The sequence below is a fragment of the Periplaneta americana genome, chromosome 2, assembly GCF_040183065.1.
Source record: "Periplaneta americana isolate PAMFEO1 chromosome 2, P.americana_PAMFEO1_priV1, whole genome shotgun sequence".
Classification (NCBI taxonomy): domain Eukaryota; kingdom Metazoa; phylum Arthropoda; class Insecta; order Blattodea; family Blattidae; genus Periplaneta; species Periplaneta americana.
In genome coordinates this window covers 161,638,231-161,652,034 of record NC_091118.1, presented here as the reverse complement: position 1 = coordinate 161,652,034, position 13,804 = coordinate 161,638,231, and positions in this window count along the sequence as shown.

Below are 13,804 nucleotides of genomic sequence, written 5' to 3'. Positions count from 1 at the left end.
GAGAATGAAGTTAAATTGAAAAATAATCATAATATGGATATTTAAACACATTTTTGAAAATGGTGGCCGTTCATTTCGATACAGGCTTCAGTTCTTTTGTGCATATTATCGCACTATAGACTAATTCCAATTACCAGTTTCGTCCTTCGTACGAGTAACTCATGTTGAAATAATTCCATACCTACTCTATAAGAGAGTACCTTACGTACTGTAAATTCAATCTTCACTTCTGCCCGATCCGAAAAGATAAAATTACTCAGAAATGCTATCTACTGTCCTTTCAAGTGGTTTTGTCGCAGGGTCGTAGCAAGGGGGGAGGGAGATCACGTGACAGTTAATTACTTAACGAGGCCCTTTTATTTAAGTTATATTAAATAGTTATATAATATTACGTAGACGTCCAATTCCTAACAGAAATTAATGTTTTCAGAAAAGAGCTAAGACAGCCCAGCTACTAGACTTTACAGAGGGGCGAACAGAAGCAGGTGGGGGAAATCGGGATGCGACGTAAGCAAACGTACGACAGTATCTGTGCGAATATATGATTCAGTATTGAAAGCTCTTTCGTCACTGGAAAACGTGAATATTTTTCTAGAACGCACTATACTCACTAACTCAGTACTGCATACGCGGCCTCGGTTCTGTGTAGAGGACGCTTGGAGTTTACTAGTAGAGGGGTGGGAGTGAAGTACATTCAAAAACTCAGGTATAATAAAAATTGAAGTAAAATAAAATGTTGTCCCTGTACAATAAAATGCTATACAATATAATACAATACAATACAATACAATACAATACATGTCTGTAACACAAAAACGTTACATTTTGCGACACATTTTACTAACATTTTCGTGTTGATGAGAGTCGATTTAGTAAACGTGACCTACTTTTGTCCATGATACAGACAAAAAGTTGAAATTTGTCGACTAGTGTTGACTAATACGTCGTATTGTTTTTTCGTCGCTGTACGGCTCTAGGAAATATCGTGTCAGCGGATTACGGCTGGCACGCCACGGTCCGTAAATATCTACTTCGACCTCTGCCTTGTCGCTTTTAGTGCACTGGTAGCAATTTAAAACATGGGAGCATGAGATAGTTACTCTGCCAGCCATAATAAATTCACTTCAATTAACTTCCCCCAATGTAAAAAAAAAATTACTGCCTGCCCGCTATCGACCTTAAGAACCTACTTCGACCGCTACCTTGTCGCTTTCAGTGCACTGGTAGCAATTTAAAACATGGGGGCATGAGATAGTTACTCTGCCAGCCATAATAAATTCACTTCAATTAACTTCCCCCAATATAAACAAAAAAAATTACTGATTGCCCGCTATCGAACTTAAGAACCTACTTCGACCGCTAACTTGTCGCTTTCAGTGAACTGGTAGCAATTTAAAACATGGGGGCATGAGATAGTTGCTCTGCCAGCCATAATAAATTCACTTCAATTAACTTCCCCCAATTAAAAAAAAATTACTGCCTGCCCGCTATCGACCTTAAGAACCTACTTCGACCGCTACCTTGTCGCTTTTAGTGCACTGGTAGCAATTTAAAACGTGGGGGCATGAGATAGTTGCTCTGCCAGCCATAATAAATTCACTTCAATTAACTTCCCCCAATTAAAAAAAAATTACTGCCTGCCCGCTATCGACCTTAAGAACCTACTTCGACCGCTACCTTGTCGCTTTCAATGCACTGGTAGCAATTTAAAACATGGGGGCATGAGATAGTTACTCTGCCAGCCATAATAAATTCACTTCAATTAACTTCCCCCAATGTAAACAAAAAAAATTACTGCCTGCCCGCTATCGACCTTAAGAACCTACTTCCACCCCTGCTTTGTCTCTTTCAGTGCACTGGTAGCAATTTAAAACATGGGGGCATGAGATAGTTACTCTGCCAGCCATAATAAATTCACTTCAATTAACTTCCCCCAACGTAAACAAAAAAAAAAAAAATTACTCCCTGCCCGCTATCGACCTTAAGAACCTACTTCCACCCCTGCTTTGTCTCTTTCAGTGCACTGGTAGCAATTTAAAACATGGGGGCATGAGATAGTTACTCTGCCAGCCATAATAAATTCACTTCAATTAACTTCCCCCAATGTCAACAAAAAAATTACTGCCTGCCCGCTATCTACCTTAAGAACCTACTTCGATCGCTACCTTGTCGCTTTCAGTGCACTGGTAGCAATTTAAAACATGGGGCATGAGATAGTTACTCTGCCAGCCATAATAAATTCACTTCAATTAACTTCCCCCAATGTAAACAAAAAAAAAAATTACTGATTGCCCGCTATCGAACTTAAGAACCTACTTCGACCGCTAACTTGTCGCTTTCAGTGAACTGGTAGCAATTTAAAACATGGGGGCATGAGATAGTTGCTCTGCCAGCCATAATAAATTCACTTCAATTAACTTCCCCCAATTAAAAAAAAATTACTGCCTGCCCGCTATCGACCTTAAGAACCTACTTCGACCGCTACCTTGTCGCTTTTAGTGCACTGGTAGCAATTTAAAACATGGGGGCATGAGATAGTTGCTCTGCCAGCCATAATAAATTCACTTCAATTAACTTCCCCCAATTAAAAAAAAATTACTGCCTGCCCGCTATCGACCTTAAGAACCTACTTCGACCGCTACGTTGTCGCTTTCAATGCACTGGTAGCAATTTAAAACATGGGGGCATGAGATAGTTACTCTGCCAGCCATAATAAATTCACTTCAATTAACTTCCCCCAATGTAAACAAAAAAAAATTACTGCCTGCCCGCTATCGACCTTAAGAACCTACTTCCACCCCTGCTTTGTCTCTTTCAGTGCACTGGTAGCAATTTAAAACATGGGGGCATGAGATAGTTACTCTGCCAGCCATAATAAATTCACTTCAATTAACTTCCCCCAATGTCAACAAAAAAATTACTGCCTGCCCGCTATCGACCTTAAGAACCTACTTCGACCGCTACCTTGTCGCTTTCAGTGCACTGGTAGCAATTGAAAACATGGGGGCATGAGGTAGTTACTCTGCCAGCCATAATAAATTCACTTCAATTAACTTCCCCCAATTAAAAAAAAAATTACTGCCTGCCCGCTATCGATCTTAAGAACCCACTTCGACCGCTACCTTGTCGCTTTCAATGCACTGGTAGCAATTTAAAACATGGGGCATGAGATAGTTACTCAGCCAGCCATAATAAATTCACTTCAATTAACTTCCCCCAATGTAAACAAAAAAAAAATTACTGCCTGCCCGCTATCGACCTTAAGAACCTACTTCGACCGCTAACTTGTCGCTTTCAGTGCACTGGCAGAAATTTAAAACATGGGGGCATGAGATAGTTGCTCTGCCAGCCATAATAAATTCACTTCAATTAACTTCCCCCAATTAAAAAAAAGTTACTGCCTGCCCGCTATCGACCTTAAGAACCTACTTCGACCGCTACCTTGTCGCTTTCAGTGCACTGTTAGCAATTTAAAACATGGGGGCATGAGATAGTTACTCTGCCAGCCATAATAAATTCACTTCAATTAACTTCCCCCAATTAAAAAAAAAGTTACTGCCTGCCCGCTATCGACCTTAAGAACCTACTTCGACCGCTACCTTGTCGCTTTCAGTGCACTGGTAGCAATTTAAAACATGGGGGCATGAGATAGTTACTCTGCCAGCCATAATAAATTCACTTCAATTAACTTCCCCCAATGTAAACAAAAAAAAAAAAATTTACTGCCTGCCCGCTATCGACCTTAAGAACCTACTTCCACCCCTGCTTTGTCTCTTTCAGTGCACTGGTAGCAATTTAAAACATGGGGGCATGAGATAGTTACTCTGCCAGCCATAATATATTCACTTCAATTAACTTCCCCCAATGTAAACAAAAAAAAAATTACTGCCTGCCCGCTATCGACCTTAAGAACCTACTTCCACCCCTGCTTTGTCTCTTTCAGTGCACTGGTAGCAATTTAAAACATGGGGGCATGAGATAGTTACTCTGCCAGCCATAATAAATTCACTTCAATTAACTTCCCCCAATTAAAAAAAAAAATTACTGCCTGCCCGCTATCGACCTTAAGAACCTACTTCGACCGCTACCTTGTCGCTTTCAGTGCACTGGTAGCAATTTAAAACATGGGGCATGAGATAGTTACTCAGCCAGCCATAATAAATTCACTTCAATTAACTTCCCCCAATGTAAACAAAAAAAAAAATTACTGCCTGCCCGCTATCGACCTTAAGAACCCACTTCGACCGCTACCTTGTCGCTTTCAATGCACTGGTAGCAATTTAAAACATGGGGCATGAGATAGTTACTCAGCCAGCCATAATAAATTCACTTCAATTAACTTCCCCCAATGTAAACAAAAAAAAAAATTACTGCCTGCCCGCTATCGACCTTAAGAACCTACTTCGACCGCTAACTTGTCGCTTTCAGTGCACTGGCAGAAATTTAAAACATGGGGGCATGAGATAGTTGCTCTGCCAGCCATAATAAATTCACTTCAATTAACTTCCCCCAATTAAAAAAAAGTTACTGCCTGCCCGCTATCGACCTTAAGAACCTACTTCGACCGCTACCTTGTCGCTTTCAGTGCACTGGTAGCAATTTAAAACATGGGGGCATGAGATAGTTACTCTGCCAGCCATAATAAATTCACTTCAATTAACTTCCCCCAATTAAAAAAAAAAGTTACTGCCTGCCCGCTATCGACCTTAAGAACCTACTTCGACCGCTACCTTGTCGCTTTCAGTGCACTGGTAGCAATTTAAAACATGGGGGCATGAGATAGTTACTCTGCCAGCCATAATAAATTCACTTCAATTAACTTCCCCCAATGTAAACAAGAAAAAAAAATTTACTGCCTGCCCGCTATCGACCTTAAGAACCTACTTCCACCCCTGCTTTGTCTCTTTCAGTGCACTGGTAGCAATTTAAAACATGGGGGCATGAGATAGTTACTCTGCCAGCCATAATAAATTCACTTCAATTAACTTCCCCCAATTAAAAAAAAAAATTACTGCCTGCCCGCTATCGACCTTAAGAACCTACTTCGACCGCTACCTTGTCGCTTTCAGTGCACTGGTAGCAATTGAAAACATGGGGACATGAGGTAGTTACTCTGCCAGCCATAATAAATTCACTTCAATTAACTTCCCCCAATTAAAAAAAAATTACTGCCTGCCCGCTATCGACCTTAAGAACCCACTTCGACCGCTACCTTGTCGCTTTCAATGCACTGGTAGCAATTTAAAACATGGGGCATGAGATAGTTACTCTGCCAGCCATAATAAATTCACTTCAATTAACTTCCCCCAATGTAAACAAAAAAAAAAAATTACTGCCTGCCCGCTATCGACCTTAAGAACCTACTTCGACCGCTAACTTGTCGCTTTCAGTGCACAGGCAGCAATTTAAAACATGGGGGCATGAGATAGTTGCTCTGCCAGCCATAATAAATTCACTTCAATTAACTTCCCCCAATTAAAAAAAAGTTACTGCCTGCCCGCTATCGACCTTAAGAACCTACTTCGACCGCTACCTTGTCGCTTTCAGTGCACTGGTAGCAATTTAAAACATGGGGGCATGAGATAGTTACTCTGCCAGCCATAATAAATTCACTTCAATTAACTTCCCCCAATTAAAAAAAAAGTTACTGCCTGCCCGCTATCGACCTTAAGAACCTACTTCGACCGCTACCTTGTCGCTTTCAGTGCACTGGTAGCAATTTAAAACATGGGGGCATGAGATAGTTACTCTGCCAGCCATAATAAATTCACTTCAATTAACTTCCCCCAATGTAAACAAAAAAAATTACTGCTTGCCCGCTATCGACCTTAAGAACCTACTTCGACCGCTACCTTGTCGCTTTCAGTGCACTGGTAGCAATTTAAAACATGGGGGCATGAGATAATTACTCTGCCAGCCATAATTAATTCACTTCAATTAACTTCCCCCAATATAAACAAAAAAAATTACTGCCTGCCCGCTATCGACCTTAAGAACCTACTTCGACCACTACCTTGTCGCTTTCAGTGCACTGGTAGCAATTTAAAACATGGGGGCATGAGATAATTACTCTGCCAGCCATAATAAATTCACTTCAATTAACTTCCCCCAATGTAAACAAAAAAAATTACTGCCTGCCCGCTATCGACCTTAAGTACCTACTTCGATCGCTGCCTTGTCACTTTCACTTAATGCTGGTTCACAATAAACCGAGATCGGAAACGACAACGAGAAGGATAACGGAAATAATGTTAAAATAAACGTATTTAAATGTGAACATTCACAATAGTTAATTGTGAATGCTCACATTTAAATACATTTATTTTAACAATATTTCCGTTTTCGTTCTCGTTGTCGTTTCCGCTCCCGGTTTATTGTGAACCGGCCTTTACTGCCTGCCCGACACCGGCCATAAATATCTCCCTCGACACTGTATATAATCAAACAAAGAGTATTTATAAACAATACAGTTGTTAAATATTCATGGTGGAGAAGTTGCCCCCGAAAATTCGCGCCTGGAGACAATATTTCGAAAACTGAAGTAGGTGATAATTAGGGGCAGGATCTTTAGGTTTTATGTCCAACCTGTGAAAAGGACCGCAAAAATGTATCCTTTCAGTAATTCTTAAAAAAAGTAAATACAGTATATATTTATTAAGGCAACATGGACCACGAAACTGATCTTTTCAAGAACGAAAATATTTATCAAAATTTATAAGATTCGAAATTTTTGTTCCTTCCTCTTTATTATTATTTGTAGTTTGGATAAATTATTGTAACAATTAACATTTTATCAAATATAATTTTTCCTTAATATAACTACATAAATTTCAATTTTCAATAGATGAAAGGTATAGCACACACACAACTTCTCGATTAAATTTCTTCAAACAGATTCTCGACTGAAGTTTTTTATATTATCTCTCAAAATACATTTGGATGATGAAATGGTTCTTTTGACAGCACATGACGTCATAGATGCAAATTTCATCCACGGTAACTGACAAGTGAAGCTTTCCCCCTGGAGAATGGAGTACACATTTTTAATTTTTTCAAACTCTAACACACGACACATCCGTTCACGTTGGATGATCGTTCACTTCTCCGGAAGCACGTGAACGTGAGGCCAGCAGCGGCTGGTCGGCTCTCGAATTTAATGGACTGGTTGTTGTGCCGAGAATTTTTATTTTTATTTAGTCTAACGTTCTTCTGTTAACCATAGTTAAGCACTCTTTATGAAAATAAAATTATATTCAATTATTCAATAATTAATTACTCGTAATTATATTATGCAATTAAATTTTAAGTTTTTTATATGTAGGAAACTCATTATATGATTATTATTTTTTAAGCATGCTGATAATAATTGTTCTACATCTTACCTTTTACGAAGACTCTGTACCTGAACCTGAGAATATTTGAGTATAATGTTGAAAAATCCGGAACAATTTTATTCTTTAACTTAAGGTTTTACTTCCTTTCTCATTCACTGTTGCTTCGTTAGTTTGATATAACAATTTCATATCTCTAATTATGCTTCATAGTTGAAGAGCGATGCTAAATAAATAAATAAATAGGCCTAAATAAATTTTACTTCATCGTTGACGTCGTAATAAGAAGGCTTGATTTATTTCATGTTCATGTCGCAACGTCTGTTTAGTTATGCATTGTGTTACGAAAAAGTCACTGCGGAATAAAGTTTGATTATGTGGTTTCTAGTTAATGTCCGGTCAATACACACAATTAATAATGCATGCTTTAGAACGCACGCTCAAGTTGAACATGAAAATAGCTCTCATCATCTACATTGTTTGAGAGTTTAGAGATGCAACGAATGGAATTATGTATGAATATCTATTTTAGTGCCATAGTTCGTATTTTATATGGAAGTTTATTTGACTTTTTGATTCCTGAATGGAAGTATGAATATCTTTATAGTGTCATAGTTCGTATTTGATATTGCCAAGCTTATTTCACTCTCTGAGCTCTGGGTGTCCAAACGCCTATAGAACCAGGAGATATTGCACGTCAAGCATGCTCTGCTAAGGTCAATAATTTTCCATATAAAATAGGAAAAAGACCTTAAAGAATATGCGCTGCTGGTTGCTTACGCCAGGGGTTACCTCGTACGACTTACATTTTTGGACATCTATGCTGGGGTCTAAGGATTTGAATTTGTGTAGCACCATTATTCCATTTCGTCATCACCCCATAGCATTCCGCGATCGCCGGATAGCGACGCACGGAGGGGCCTTGCCTAGGGACGAGGGAACGAGGGGGGGGGTTGCCTGCTCGACACCTGGGTACACAGCGAACCTTAGTGTAGTCAGCCGGTGTGGGTTTTGGAATGCGCCTAGCTTGAGGGTTAACGCAATAGACCGTAACAGGTCACAGTGCTGGGCCATAGTGCCCCCTCCCGTAAATTCAATTCAGTAGCCTACTTAGTATTAGGTTGTCTCATCCAGGATTCGTCTGCTGTGTTGACCAAAAATGTATGTAAAAATGCCAAATATCATGCGCCCAAATTAGTAGGACAATTCAGACAAACACGAATAGAATGAGAGGGAATCGTGAATAAATGTGGAAGTAACCACAGACCAGGGACGCGATGCTTACTAGTAATTCCGAGCACGTGGTTTTTTAAGCTCTCTCCATAGGCGGGGTGCTTTTCTGCCTGAGGAAAATTGCTACTACACCAGTAAGAAAGGATGTACAACATGCTGACCATGACAGATCGCAAGCGAGATTACAATAGAGATTTTAATGATAAGTAGGAACTTCAGCTTATATACGAACATGAACATATAATGAACATGCTTGTAAAGTACAGTGTTTAATAAGTAAAAAATATAATTATATTATTTATGAAATGTCAAATGTCAGTACGAAACATAACACAAACACAGATATAGACATTATTCTGGAGAAGAGATAAATTGATTTCAGATAAAATATCACAAGTGTAACTACCATTTAAGGGGACACTGTGGTGAAATAATGCTGAAAAATTAAGAAAATCCACGTTTTTTGTTTTTATGATCATAATTATGTTTGAGACTGTTTAAGTAATATAGCCAATAATCAAGTCTGGCCAAACATATGGTGCGTGAGTTGAGATATATATATATATATATATATATATATATATATATATATATATATTGTATTTTTAATGCTGTTTTCTCGACTTTAAAATTTTAAGAAGCTTATTGCATAAAAAAAGCTCCTTGCACAACAGTTATTATCATATTGGTCTGAAACTTCTTACAGAGGTAAATTAAATGTTGATAAATAAAATTTAGTTAGCATTTGTATGAAATATTAATATTAGGCTAAGTTCCTTCGGTTAGTATTCATATTGCACTTAGATTAAACATGCTGTAATGGTAAATTGATAAAGTTAAAAAATTTATTGTTTCTCTCTCTGTTTAGATTGTGCTCAAAAAGCTAATTAATTTTTATTCCCAGAACTATTTTCAAGATTTTGAGTAAATATAGTTTGTTTACGATCTCCCGTCCTTTCCCCCTCTCGCATAGCGCACATGCCAGGTCTCGCTTCTCGATGTGTACATACGTGTGGGACGCCGCTGTCCGGTGGTTTTCAAGAGCCACGAATTCGATGCACCGTGCGTGAAGTTCTGTTGATGCTTGCGATATACAGCGTCGATGGTTTTTATAACAATGTCATTGCGTCATTCTAAGTCAAGATAGCTGTAAACATGGATATAGCAGTTGTTTGTTAGAACATGAGGCAGATATAGATCTATGTAGCTTAAATGCATTTCCCATTTTCAACACTATTTTAAATACACTGGTGGAAAGTGAAAATGATACACCCAGAAGGTATGGTCGCAGGATCATGAAACTTAGCAGGGATAATGCCCATACAAAGGGTGTATAATGATCCGGTTATGGGTATTGTACGACGGTAGATGGCCACAGGCCACGTATGGGAACATTGTCACAGGCCATCTTGTAAAGTGTCGTTTCTGGGATATGGAAAGGTATTTATTTTGTTTCCACGTGCAGGCAGTGAGTAAAGATGCCAGGACGCCGAAGGAGACCCCCATTCGTGCAGCTGTCGCAGTTTGAGAGGGGACGGATTATTGGGATGATGGAGTTGGGTGGATCATACCGTGAAATTTCCCGCCGAACAGGTCGCAGTCTACGAACCATCCAGCGTGTGTGTACCCAATGGACGCAGGAAGGCACTAGCACCTGGAGACCTGGCTCAGGACAACCATTTGCAACATCGGAGCGTGAGGACCGACGCATAATGCGCACAGCAGTGGCTGATCGACGGGCGTCAGCACCACAAATCCGGGCAACAGTCAACTGCAGAGTGTCCCCACGCACCGTTGTGAACCGTTTGCTTGCAGCTGGTTACCACTCCAGGGCCCCTATGCAGTGTGTACCATTAACCTCAATGCATCGTCGCCAGCGGCTCCTGTGGTGCACAGAACGGCGACAATGGAGAGCCGAATGGAATGCTGTTGTGTTCAGTGATGAGTCCCGTTTCTGTCTCCAGCACAATGATGGACGGCAACATGTCCGCCGGTGTCGTGGTGAGCGGGCCCATGCATCCACTATTGTTGAACGTCACACAGGGCATCATGGCATGGGGGGCGATCATTTACGACAGTAGGCACCATGACTGCCCGCCGATATGTGGACCAGGTCGTACGGCCCGTTGCGATACCCTTCATGAACACCATACCTAATGGGGTGTTCCAACAAGATAATGCACCCCCCAGACACTGCAGTCATCACACGAGTGGCCTTGCAACATGTTCCCATCATGCATTGGCCAGCCAGGTCACCAGACCTATCGGGAATGGAACACGTGTGGAATGCCATGGGGCGGCGCATCCATGCCCATGCTCGCCCTGCTGCTACTGTGGCCCAACTGACGGAACAGGTGTTGCAGGCGTGGAGGGAAATCCCCCAACAAGACATCCGCAACCTGTATGCGTCCATGCCGACCAGGGTTCAACAGTGCATTGCTGCTCGTGGTGGCCACACCGGGTACTAAGTCACCCGCTTCCAACCCCCGCAGAAAGGTGATATGTTGATCGTTTGTTTCTAGTGTGATGTGCAATAACTGTGCCCAGTTTCATGATCCTGCGACCATCCCTTCTGAGTGTATCATTTTCACTTTCCATCAGTGTAGTAACATTTTGTTAACTTTATTACCCAATGTTTTATCCGTGTTAGCCATTAAATTAAAGTATTATCATTTTTAATCTAGTTATTTAATGATGTAGGAACAACAGCGAAAAGTACATTTTATTGTGTATAAAAATATGTTTCTGTTAATTATTTCAGAATAAACTTCTAGAAAGTCAAAGAGTTGAGCTATCTTTATATAATCTCGCATAAAGATATCCGGATATCTAATTTAACGCGAAAGTTGAAGAACCATTGTGACATAAATCCACATTGTGATTAATACTATATATTTTATTTCAAATTAACAATCACTATTTCTGACTACATGAGAAAATATATATTTTTGCACGATTGTGGATTTTTTTTCGTCGTTACAACAAACGACCGCCACGATTGAAAATTGATTTTACTGAATTCAGAGTTATCAACCTAGATAAGTATGTTAAAATATTACAGATAGCTGCTTTAGAGTTGTAATGAAAGCCACTTCCTTCTATTTATAGTACCATCCTACAATGCACGTAAAATTCATACGCAAAAGGCAGTGTTAATTAATATTATACGAAACAAATCACTGCATTTGAAATGTACTGAACTTTATTTAAACAATTCAAACTTCATTTAAGAAAACTAAATAAAAATTACTCCAATTGAACACGAAATATTACAAGTACCTGAATCATTTTTACTCCTTTCACATTAAAGTTGATGGTGAAGTTTGTACGTTGGCCAGACTGCTAACTTTCAGTCGACTGTTCATAGTTTAATGAGTGTACTGTATATTAAGATTAAAAAAAATAGTATTATCAAAATATACTGTCGTGCAAAAAATACTGTACAATACACGTTTGTGAAATGCATTACAAAATCTCGGAAATTGAAAAACTCGCTCTACTTATTTTTCAAAATTTTCCTCGATTTTGTAAAAAGCACTCCAACCTTATAACGTAATATACTATTTAGTTTTGTGCTAAATTAAACAGCCAGGATAACGTATCAAAATATGTACGGTAATAAGAAACGAATTGTCCACACTTGTGGAGTAACGGTTAGCGCGTCTAGCCGCGAAACCAGGTAGCCCGGTCGGGGCAAGTTACCTGGTTGAGGTTCTTTCCGGGGTTTTCCCTCAACCCAATATGAGCAAATGCTGGGTAACTTTCGGTGTTGGACTCCGGACTCATTTCACCGGCATTATCACCTTCATCTCATTCAGACGCTAAATAACCTAAGATGTTGATAAAGCGTCGTGAAATAAGCTACTAAAATAAAAAATAAAGAAACGAATTATTAAGTTACACTAAACTTACTAGGTTTTCGGCAATCATTTGCCACACGTTCTCTTTTACTGTCATGATTTTATAATAAAATTATTATTCGAAAAATTGTATAATATGATATGATCCTATACTAAATCTGTCAGTTTTTCATCCATGTTTTTGCTGAACTCGGATTCAGACTGAATGTGTGCAGCGGCGTGACATATTAGAAACCTTCACAATGTACTGTGCATAAGAGATATCTGTGCGTGGAAACGAAATTCCTTCCCCACATTCCCTGGTGGAAAATGCGTGGCTCTTGGAAACCACCGCTTTAAGAGAAGAATCCGAGCCGTAACACTGTGCGAGTGTCATTCAAGTAAACGCGCCCAAGTACCGAAGGCAACAAACCAAGTCAAGGCTCAGATTTAAAAGGCTTTAATTTTGAAAACGCAGAAACTTGTGTTGGGAGGGAGATGTAGGTCCGTTGCCCACTTCTTTTAACGGCTCATCCCGCCATAATGGGTACTATTCATAGACATTTCGCTAGCCCGCGCTACGAGCGTGCTAAACTAGCTCCGGCTATCGGCTGGTTACTTGTACGGGATTCATATCATATCATATCATATCATATCATATCATATCATATCATATCATATCGCTAAGATTAGTATATGAATACGAAAATCGTTAGATCGCTGATCATCCACAAGAAACCCGCGCTAAGAATGTCTATGAATACGACCCATTATGTCTTAGTGCCTTAGCAAAATTACGGAAAAGCACAGGCGGGTTGAGTTCTTTTAATTTGAGAGGTCAGGCAATTGGTTTTGAGGTGACTCTAATAAAATATAATCTGCTCGATCCTGAGGACATGATGTTGGAAAAGGTGTGCGTTATTATTTGTAATAGCCAGAATTGTATTTCACCACGAGACAGGATATTGGGGTGTTTGTGGTACATATAATTTGAACTGGAGATGGATCTTGAGACTCGATCGTGCAATAGATGATTTACAGGTAGCTCTCGATACTGCACTTCAGGTCACCAGAGAGAAAGATATTTAATACATTTTATACAAAATTGAAGTATATCTAGCACAGGAAGATTTAATTTAAATCTGCTCGTGAATGGTTTGTTTTAATGACAGGTTACTGTAATTGCAAATGTCTAATTTTTAATTCATTATTTAAGTTTATTTCAACTCGAAACTGTAACAATTACTTAATTTAATTTGTTATTATTTAAATAATATCTTAAAATATACACCGCATTATAGAAGTCTTGAAAAACTTAATTACAAATGAAACTGTCATACTGTAATGCTTAAGAAAATAAGAGAAACAGAAGTCTGAACAAATGTATCATTACAGTAATTG